Source organism: Camellia sinensis, chromosome 10, assembly GCF_055761805.1.
Source record: "Camellia sinensis isolate YWXY chromosome 10, ASM5576180v1, whole genome shotgun sequence".
NCBI lineage: Eukaryota > Viridiplantae > Streptophyta > Magnoliopsida > Ericales > Theaceae > Camellia > Camellia sinensis.
The window spans coordinates 78,951,659-78,961,641 of NC_138970.1; the positions used below are offsets into that span (position 1 = coordinate 78,951,659).

General features: G+C 32.7%; 2 long non-coding RNA genes across 6 annotated transcripts; one reads left to right on the top strand and one right to left on the bottom strand.

Annotated features, from left to right (window-relative positions):
* The first annotated feature begins 1,280 nt into the window (after positions 1 to 1,280).
* Positions 1,281 to 8,786, top strand: LOC114296905 (uncharacterized). 2 transcript variants are annotated; one of them, XR_014342233.1, is made up of 4 exons: positions 1,281 to 1,426; positions 1,574 to 1,636; positions 6,711 to 6,954; positions 8,600 to 8,786. It is a non-coding gene; the product is annotated as an uncharacterized LOC114296905 (long non-coding RNA). The 2 variants fall into 2 exon arrangements; XR_003641332.2 differs by having other exon boundaries at positions 1,281 to 1,636.
* Positions 4,045 to 9,774, bottom strand: LOC114296906 (uncharacterized). 4 transcript variants are annotated; one of them, XR_014342235.1, is made up of 8 exons: positions 9,334 to 9,774; positions 7,206 to 7,494; positions 6,886 to 6,991; positions 6,238 to 6,312; positions 5,604 to 5,732; positions 4,664 to 4,711; positions 4,515 to 4,555; positions 4,045 to 4,221 (listed from the first exon to the last, which is right to left on the bottom strand). It is a non-coding gene; the product is annotated as an uncharacterized LOC114296906 (long non-coding RNA). The 4 variants fall into 4 exon arrangements; XR_014342234.1 differs by having other exon boundaries at positions 5,604 to 6,312; XR_014342236.1 differs by having other exon boundaries at positions 5,604 to 6,312; positions 9,184 to 9,774.
* Between the last annotated feature and the right edge of the window lie 209 nt (positions 9,775 to 9,983).

Consider the following 9,983-nt stretch of genomic DNA (forward strand, 5'->3'; position numbering starts at 1 on the left):
CAAAATGTAACTGAAAACTAGTGAGTCTATATTTTATTTTTTAACGATAGACAAGCTCGTGATGTGTTTCTCTCAACCCATAGTTCTGCCAATTTATTCATGATTTGTGAATCCGCCCATAGTTTTGTTAGTCCATAACATTGTTTAGATTTTATACTCCTTCGTCACACATGATATCAGCAAGGTCATAGTTATCATTGTACTCTTCACTACAACAAAACTAGGTTTTCACAGCATCACATTAATGCCATACAATAAATGCAAGCCGTAATTTTTCACTTTCACGACTGTGTTTTTTTTTTTACATGTCTTAAATAATATCCTAATCACGACATGCCTATTGCTTTGGCGGTTAATGCTAATTACTTTGTTTAGTTTTGATTTCCAAAATTCACCATTAAGAAAATTCTATTTTTTTTTTTTCCATATCTTTTTTTGTTTTCACTGATTTTTTTAATATTTTAAGCATTTTTTTTAAATTTTTAAACACATCTAACATAAATATACTTAAAAAGTATAATATTTGTAAAATAAATTATAAAAAATTCATTAAATACTAAAAATACACAAAAAAAAAAAAAGAAGAAGAAGAAAATTTACTACATTTTTCATATTTTTTTGTATTTATTAATTTTTTAAAATATTTTTTCATAAATATTTTACTTTTTAGATATATCTAAGTAAGGTGCATCTAAAAAAGTAAAAAGATAGCTTAAAATTTAAAAAATATTTACTAAAAATAAAAAAAATAAAAAAACTCAGCTTCTAGAAAATTGAAATCAAATACACTGAATAAGAGTGATTTTTTTACGACTTGCAATGTTAGCCGTAAATAATAAAACTTTTCATGACATATATATATCATGCCGTTAATACATCAATTATACACAATATACAGATATCAACCGTTGATCGTATTTTATTGTTTATAACATATAATTTATATCGTAAATGATATGATAAAAAAAATAAGTGCCAAAATACTCTAGCACCAGTCACCCAAAATATATGGGTCGTGTTGTAGTGTGTTGCATATAATATGCAAGTTAATTTTGAATTAATATAGGCCTTTTAATAACCGATTGAAGCTTTTCCTCTAGGAAAATACTAGAAATTCTAAATTTTTTACTAAATAAATGATCAAATAATCTCTAAATTTTCTACTAAATAAATGATCAAATATTTTACATGAGTGTGGAGCCGACAAAATTGCGGACCCCTATGTGAGACATTTGGTCAGGTAGAAAATTTGGTGTCGCTCATCAATCACGTCTCTCTCTCTCTCTCTCTCTCTCTCTCTCTCTCTCTCTCGTTCTTTTGTTTCTGATTTGGCTAAATAGGACACCCCCCTCTCTCTCTTCTCTGGTCGTCTTCCCTATTTCCATTCGTAAAGAGCGGAGTCATAGGTTGTGCAAAGATTGATGAGGTAGCACTCTAAAAACTCTGAAATTTTCTCTTCTTTGCTTTGAATCTATGGTTTCTCCTCTCTCTCTCTCTCTCTCTCTCTCTCTCTCTGTTTTCTCTGTCCGTTTTGCTCTTTATCATCTCTTACTTTCGTCTCTTGCTTTCGAAGGCTTCTTGAAGATCTCTATCTTCTCTGGTAGCTTATTGGTTCGAAAGAGTTCTCATTGAAAAGGTATGGCTTGAAATCCCTAAAACCCTATTTCTCGATAAATAGCCAATTTCATGAATCAAACTGTATCTAGCACAACTTGATTATAAGATATATTGGATGGAATTATTTCGTAAAATTTGATAGATTATATCTTCACCATGATAATGGATTCTTTTAAAATTGTTCACTGTCTTACTTCTTGTTCTCTTCTATATTTTATCTCGTCTCTTGCTTATTTACAATTTGAATATAATATTTGATTCATGGCGTCATGGGTTTCAATTGAAAATTTAGGTTTGGGGTTGGGATTATTTCTGTAGCCATTGTAGTTAACTTATTATATTTTTAATTGATTGAATTGTCTTTGTACCTTCATTTTGATTTTCATTCCGTTGGTAAATAGGGAGCAGTGAATAATTTCTTGGTAAATAGGCAATTCAATTTAAATTTTTATGAATTTTTATTAGACCAGATGAAAAGTAAAATTGAATTCATAAATAAAACAGTATCTAGCACAACTTGATTATAAGATATATTTGGTAGAATTTGATACATTATATTTCACCATGATAATTGATTCTTTTAAAATTGGTCACTGTCTTACTTATTCTTCTTCTAAATTTTTTCTTCTATCTTTCATCCTGATTTCTTGCCTATTTACAGTTTGAATATAATATTTGATTCATGGCCTCATCGGTTTCAATTGAAAAATTAGGTTTGCGGTTGGGATTATTTATGTATCCATTGTAGTTAATTTATTATATTTTTAATTGATTAAATTGTCTATGTAACTTCATTTTGATTTTCATTCAATTGGTAAATAGGAGAAATTATTCATTGCTCCAGGAGCCGGCCTGTGGCCATGCCCATCGGCTCGCTCAAGGCCCACTCAAAGCCCAACTCGCTTGGCCTGCTCAAGGTCTAGTGTCGCTTTTTGTGGAAAAAAATAAAATTTTGGTAGAAAAAATAGTAAAAAATAAATTAAAAAAAATGTTTAGGCCCGGCCCAACCCCGAGGCCAGGCCTACCGGTCCGAATACCCCCTAGGTTTGTGCCTAATTTTCTAACTCGTGGGCGGCCCAGCACAACCCAAATTTTGGCGGGAGCCCGTGAGGCACGACATGGGCCGGCCCAGGCCAAATTTGCATCCATAGTCATGGTGTGGCCCACCCAATTAAGAAGGGACACCACCCAACACAAATGTTTGCATATGTATTTGTATATAAAGCAGAGAGAGAGAGAGAGAGAGAGAGAGAGAGAGATGAGGGGGAGTGAGAGAGAAAAGAGAGACAGATAGAGAGAGAAAGGAGAAGTGGGTTTGTAAAGAGAGATAGATAGAGAAAGGGAAAGAGAAGAGAGAGAGTTTTTGGCTCTATATTCTTTGTTTAGTTAGATTTAGGGGTGGTTTGGAATGATCTAAATAAGTGTACTTTTTGACTTTTTATGAAATATGAGTAGAGTATGGGTTGGCTTTGAAGTGATGTGTTAAAGAGGTGATGTAACTTAAATAAGATGATGTGATTTAAATAGGATAGTGACTTTTTAACTTTTTAACTTTTTTAGATCATGCCAAACAAGGCCTTAATTGGGACAGAAAAAACAAAAAATTTGAAGAATGAGTAGTTTGTTCATTTCTCACAAGCATGTCCTTATAGGCATAATAGTTTACCGCTGGACTTTTGGACAAACAAGAATCAAATTTGGATTTATGAGCTGACACTACCGAAAATTTGAGTTTTAGCAGTGTTTTTAAAGCCTAAAAAATGTCATTAAACTGGCGTTTAATATTTTCATCGCTAATACGGCCGCCACAATAGCTTTACAACATTTGAAAAACGTCGCTAAAAATATTAGACGAAGTTTGCAAAATCTTTGACGTCCACTTCAATTTCCGTTACAAACTAATGTGTGACGTCATAATGACGTCATTTGGTGGTGTTTTTCAAAAAAATGCCACCTTTTCATTTTTTCTTTTTTCTTTTTTTGCAAGCTAATGTGTGACGTCATAACGACGTACGTATTTGATGGTGTTCTTTTCTTCTTTTCTTTTTTTTTTTGTTTTTTTTGTTTTTTTTTGTTTTTTTAAAATTGATGTGTGACGTCATAATGACGTCATTTGGTGGCATTTTTTGTGCCACTTTTTTTTTTTTTTCCTTCTTTTTTTTGGGGGGAGGGGGTGTGTGTGTGTGTGTGTTTCCCTAAAATATTGCCTAACCCAATTAAATTTTTTTTCCCTCTCTTATTTTGAATATAGCATAAGCCAATGAATCCCCCCCCCCCCTCCCCGGATTCTGAAATAGAGCACGAGCCAAACAATTTAACTAAAGAAGGTAGTTTGGGAATTTAACAATGAGCGCTAATGGCTCAAATTTACTTATCCATGTGCCAACCATGCATCAAGCTAATCATAACTTTTATATATCCAATATATTGTAATCAATACATCATAAAACATTATACGGAGATGGGGAAAAGTGCATAAAAGTACTCAACTCATCCATATGAACCAAATTAATTGCACATTCCATGAGATTTTTACTACACAAAAAATATGTACTCTTCAGTCCACGTGCTTGTTGGCGTCAAACTTCTCGCGCAGCTCACATGCTTGAAACAATCAACCATCATCAACTAGATTAGACATGGAATATATCCAAAAAAGCACTGACCAGAATGCTAGAACACTCGAAGGATTTGTGTCTTTTGCTATTATTTTCACCTATATTCTATTTCCTAAAATATCAAACCATCTCATATTTTCTGAAATTCCAAAAAAGTGTCCCACTGACTTGATAATATTTTCCCTCTTTACAACTGATTTAATATCTTCCCTTTTATTAAAAGGTGGCACGATTCCTAGTTAATTATAAGAACAGAAAAACCATTCCTCAAATGCTTACCTTTTTGTGTCTACCAGTAGCCATGAAATTCCCGTCTCCACCTGAAAAGCCATTGTCATCATCAAAATAGATCAAATTTAGATGCACAAATTATGTCCGTCCACAAGAGGTTCAGGTTGTGCAAAATAAACTGTAAAAGTAGATTCTACCTCCAGTGTTAACCCACAATCCCCTCTTTTTGTTGACGGTAAAATCAACTGCAGTGACAAAACCAAGAAACAAGCACATCTGAGTTTCAAACTAAGGAAAAATAACTGTAACAAAGGCTACATAAATACAATCATGCATAAAGTATTTGATTTCTAGTTGAGTAAGCTGAATAGCATTAACAGTTGACACTTATGATACACGAACACTTTTAAGGTGTCGTGTCGTGTCAAACACCAACACAACACTCATCGAGCACTTCTCAAAACCTGTTGGACACACATCAACCATATCGTATTATTTTTTTTAAAAAAAAAAAAAAAAGTCTAGATTCAAATACACGTCAGAGACTTGGGAAAACACAGGTGCCTATCGCTCAAACACATGAAACACATTACACGTTTGAATAAAATAATTAGAATCCAATGACAAGAAAAACAATTTAAATCTATAAAGCACATATGAGTTTCAAACTGAGGAAAAATAATTGTAACAAAGACTGCATACATACAATCATGCATAAAGTATTTGAATTCTAGTTGAGAATTTGTTAAAAGTGAAAGAAGTTGGAACCAGTAAACAACCATATCAACACATGAAGGGTAGTGTCTTAAATCCCCCTAGCAAAAGTATAATGGACTTTTAAGAATTTGTTAAAAACCCAATAAATTGCACGTAGACAAATCTTGAACTAGTTTGAACAAAACCACCCCAAGACTTCTACATGGGGCTGGGCATAGATTTATTCGATCTAGAACATTACAAAGCTTTTATCCAGTCAAAACTCAAAACACATTAGCTCTACCTAGAGCTGAGTAAAAAGTTATTGATGCAAGCAGGGTGTAGTCAACCCCAAGTAATTGGAATTAAGGCTTAAAAAAATTCAACTTCATTAATAAAATAAAATTCACAAATAAACAAAAATTAGTAATTGGTTCTAACCTTGAATTCAGTAGACTCTAGCGACCTTCTTTCATTGAGTTTGTCATATCAACTTCTTCTTTCCTTTCTTTGACCTTCCCATGGTCCCAAGAGACCGCTACATGGATTACTGAGCCAGTTGCTCTGTCCCTATCTCACATAATAGATTAAAAATATAAAAATATGATTCATGTGTTTGGTTTGAGTTTTCTGAATTAAGTTTTTTGAAAAATGAGTTTTTTGATTTTCGTATTTTTTTGTTTTTAGTGAATATTTTTAAAATTTTAAACATTTTTTTTTTACTTTTTTAGATGCACCTTACTTAGATGTGTCTAAAACGTAAAAAAATTGTGAAAAAATATTTTAAAAAATTAAGAAATACATAAAAAAATACAAAAAATGTACTAAATTCTTGTATTTTTTTTTGTATTTTTGGTATTTAATGGATTTTTAAAAGATTTTTTTTACAATTTTTTTACTTTTTAGGTGTATTAATGTTAGGTGTGTCTAAAAAGTAAAAAAGTTGCATAAAATATTAAAAAAATTCAGTAAAAACAAAAAAATGCGGAAAATAAGAGTAAAATTTTTTGAAAACTGTTTTTAAAAAATGGAACCAAGCAAAGTGATTATTTTTTTCCTAGTCTGTGTACCCGACCTTTGCATATGCACCTCCACTCGACACTCGTACTTGAGTCCATGTAACACGGTGATAGCCAAGTGCACAAGGCTCCTGCCATTACGAGATATGAGAAGGGTCAAATGTACCTAGTGCATGCAGTGAGATTGTTTCCGTGTTTCGAATCCATGATGCTCGGGTCAAAATGAAGCAACCTTACAGTTAAGTGAAGGCCCACCCTTTAGAGATGTTTGGTGCACAGAGAGCATATATCTAGTGAGCAAATTAATAAGAGGATTTGATTCTCATTTTAATTTTTCACAAATTTTATTATTTTATTTATTTATTTGTTTGTGTTTGTGTGTGTGTGTAGTATTTATAATTTTATTTCAATTTCTGTCAAAATATGTAACATGTTCAGCCATTAAGAGGAAATACACTTGAAAATTGAAACATCCATCCTTCAGCCTGGTATAGTACACATTTTCACTGGCAAAAGTGCTCCATTGCAGCTTGCTCTTCAGCACAATATTTTGATGAGAAAGTTCAAGCCAATACTTGAATGCAGTAAATGCTGGGGGAGATATAGATAACATTTGTGGATTGACCATGTAGAAACAAATAAATTTCAGAGTTTTACACAAAATAATAGCTCACCAGGAAAGAGGCAGTGAGGATGCTATATACCTCTAGAAGGGAATTTGGGTGACACAAGGCTATCTTTCATTAAAAGCTGCACAAACTTCTCCCCTATTTGTAAGCTAATCTGTCTCTACCATGCCTTCTGCAAATGCTATTTAATCATGATGTTTAAAAAAATTCATATTTCAATTGAATACTATAACAAAATTAGAGACAAAGGGTGCTGGCAGTATGTATAGCCAATTGATTATAAATCAATTGCTATCACACCACATTGTCAACCTAATTGAAAAGTTTTTGACTTTAAAATAAGGAGATCATATATAGAATGTATATGTATGTATGCATATACAAATGGAACTTACAGTTAACGGACCCGTAATCTTCAATTTTTCCACACCTTCATCATTGGTTTTAGGTGTCTTTGAATTTCCCTTCTCAATGTCCATATCCACAAGGCATGGGGGATAAGGATTCACATTTTCTATGTCTAGATTGACGTAGTTTTTGCTATTCAGTTCAGCATCCAAGCACATCTAGCCATCAATTGAGTTGGGGACTTCTGAGTGGCCTAAGAAAAGTAATTGTGATTCACATTGCAAATTAGTGGTGCCTTCAATCAGGTAACACTAAAATGCTATAGGCATCTTGGCCCTGCACAAATGAAAAAGTAAAATCCTCATTTTTAGTGTAATTTAATATTTCAGAGGACATCAAATGGGATGGGACAAGTAAACTGAAATAGAAACAACAAAGCCAGTTAAAGAAACTAGTCAACGACAAAATAACAGAAGGATTTTCTTAAACTGATCCAAAGCTTGTATTTAAAAGAATGTTTCACAACTTTTTTACTCGGGCATAATTCATAGCAAACATCTTTGCAGTCAAGGTTCATTATACGATTTATTTATTTATTTATTATTATTATTATTATTATTATTATTTTGAGAGGGAGAATATAGCCATGGAACTCTAAAATAGAAATTTGAAACCTTTGAAGATTAAAATATTAGAACAATTAACTTGCAGCACTGAGAAAATGAACTTGATTGAAGCGAATGAACTGTAAAAGAGGCAATAATTGTACATAAGGGTTCAAAACTAATGGTGCACCAAAATGAGACACAGCCGCACTGCCATTAGAGAAACTTGCACACTGATTCTTAATGATATACCAGAAGGAGCTCAAGAACACAATTCAGAGGTGGACCTAACAATTTGAATTTCAGAGGAGTCACCACCAATTAACAGGCGAAGAGGATCCAGTAATTCAATATCACATGAAATAGTATTAGTACCTACCGAGTCTATAACTAAGTCCTCAACATTTTTTGGATAAATTTACTTGTGAACTATGAAAAGCTCATCAGAACATCTGAATTGCCTGACACAAATAAGATATTTTAATCACATAACAGACTCCAGTCTAGATCAAACCCCTAGAGAACATTCCAGGTGATATATCATCAACAGGGCGTACGAATGAAGTTATACTACAAAGGCAATAAGAATCTGTGATTGGATGATTTCGTGCTTGTTGAGTTGTTAGACTCCTTTTTGAACTTTCACATTTATAAAGATGAGTGCAGTGGACCTAAATAATTAGACTAGTAGTGTAACACATTCATGAAGATGGAGGCCTTATCTATACATATATTTAGTAACCTAAAAGGCTAGTCAGCCTCTCTGCTTGCCTGCAATGCTCTGATTTTAATGGAGAATTACTAATTCTAGTTGTTGTTTTGTTTGTTTTGTCTAGGATGGTCCACAGTGGTCCATGGAGGAGCTGCATTGACATGTACTACTACTACTACTACTAATAATAATAATCTTCATGTCAATTTGAAAGTCTCATGAATAACAATGACAATTTATTGTAATATTACAGATTTTTCAATCTTTGTTATTAACAATAGTTATAATAATCGTGGCTAGCTTCATCCTCATTCTCATCCTCATCCTCATCCTCGTTCACATAAGTTTTCAATCTTTATTATTATTAACAATAATTTCTACAAACAGAAAACTAAAGGGGAAAAAAAGGAATAAAACTAGCAGTGCATCTTAACAACCTTTGGCTCACACACCTTACAAATATAAGATTAAAATGTCCACTGATATCCTTGAGATTAACCATTGTACAGAGACCTAGCTATGCTTGATGATCAAACTAGTTATTTGCTAGATTATTTTATTTTTAACTACGGTCATAGCAGTGGACAGACTATGAATGAATCTCAAATTTCTATAAAAGGAATCAAATTATGTAACCTCATACTTCGTACGAAAGCACCAAGAGAAGCAACAATACATGAATTTTATTAAATTTTCTGAAAAATGTACCTGAGATAAAGACAAAGATAGATCGATCTAGTTCAAGAATGATAACGATTTGATCAGATTTGAGAATGAAAAAAATATAGAGTTAATCAGGAGATCTAATTTGACAATGAGAAAGTAGAGATTCAAACTCGAACACCGATTAACACTTACTATGAGATCGATTTCGGATTTGCGATTTGCAACCTCAAGATGGGAGCTAATAGCGAGAGAGAGAGAGATTGAGTTCGAGTTCGATTAGCCTCGAGATCGATGAAGAACAGAAATGAAGAACAGAGACCGAGGCAATTGATGAAAAACATCTACAAATACAAATGGTATCAATCGCGATTGACAAGATCAATAAAGAGGAAAGCCTCAAGAGAGTTCGATCGCTAGAGAGAAGAGCGATGTGTGAGAGATTGAGATCTGAGTGTGAGTGTGTGGAGAGATCACGGAGTGAGGTCTGAGCGATAATGGTGATCTTTTTCTTTTTCTTTTTCTTTTTTTTGAAGTGAAGCACCGAAGTGTTATGTGGAGTAAAAAGTGGCGTTTTTAAAATGCCGTTGTATGAACGCTGTTATAGCCGTTTTTTCCTGTAGTGTGAGCACCATATTTTTTTATCACATCAAGCCATATCAATAAAGTATATAATTTAACAGTTCAAATTAAAATTAAAGTAAAATGATATTTAAATCACTTCGTAAAATGAAATCGTTTCATTTCAATTTTAAACATAGTCAGTTGTATTACCATTGCAGATAATCCTAATCTGAAATACAATGTCTATATACAAATTATGCATACTGTTTAAATGGTACCAA